Raw genomic sequence first — 781 nt, 5'->3', positions numbered from 1 at the left:
GGGGGCGGGGCGGGAGGGGGCGGGCCCTGATCACGTGGCCAAACGTCTCAGAGAGCGCGAGGCGGAGCGCGCGCCCGCTCATTTGGGTGCAGAGCTTAGTGTCGGGTTGGGGAGAGTCTCTTGTCTCCTGGAGCTGTGATATCATTAGTGGCTCTTGGCTCCCCTTCGGAGTCAGTGCACAGCCCTATATAGGGCTCTGACCGAGTGTCCTTGAGCAAGTCAGCTCTCCAAGACTCTGTTAACAATCTGAAATATGGGAATAACAATAGTGCTTGCAAAGGGGAAATGAGGGAAGACGTGGAAAGCACTGGGCACAGTGCCTGACACATAGTGTCTAATAACATTAATGGTGATAAAGATAACCTGTAGCCTGTAAGTCCCTCTCTACTTTTTCCTATCACCATCCTAGCAAGCTCCGTAGGTGCAAGGGAATGTGGCGCCTCCCCTCTCCCCAAATGTAGGGAGGCCTCCCCAACGCTGGAATTGATGTCTGTTACACAGGCCTGGATTCAGAACTGGCTTTCACTCTTGATAGCTATGTGACTTTCTTTGCCTCTGAACCTCAGCTTCCTCATCTGTAAAATGGGAGTTGAGTCTGTCGTGAGCATCACAGAAGATAGAAGATGAGCCCGTGTATTGTAAACGGATTGCATGTTGGTCAGGCATACTAGTCTCGTCTAAGGAAAGGAGTCTGGAGTCCTTTCATTCCATTGAGCACACATGGTGTGTTTGGACTGGTGCAGTAGTGATCCAAGGCTTTTCACATCCTCCCTGGCTCCCC

This window comes from Ailuropoda melanoleuca, chromosome 13 (assembly GCF_002007445.2).
Source record: "Ailuropoda melanoleuca isolate Jingjing chromosome 13, ASM200744v2, whole genome shotgun sequence".
Taxonomy (NCBI): Eukaryota; Metazoa; Chordata; class Mammalia; order Carnivora; family Ursidae; genus Ailuropoda; species Ailuropoda melanoleuca.
This window is presented reverse-complemented; position numbering follows the sequence as displayed.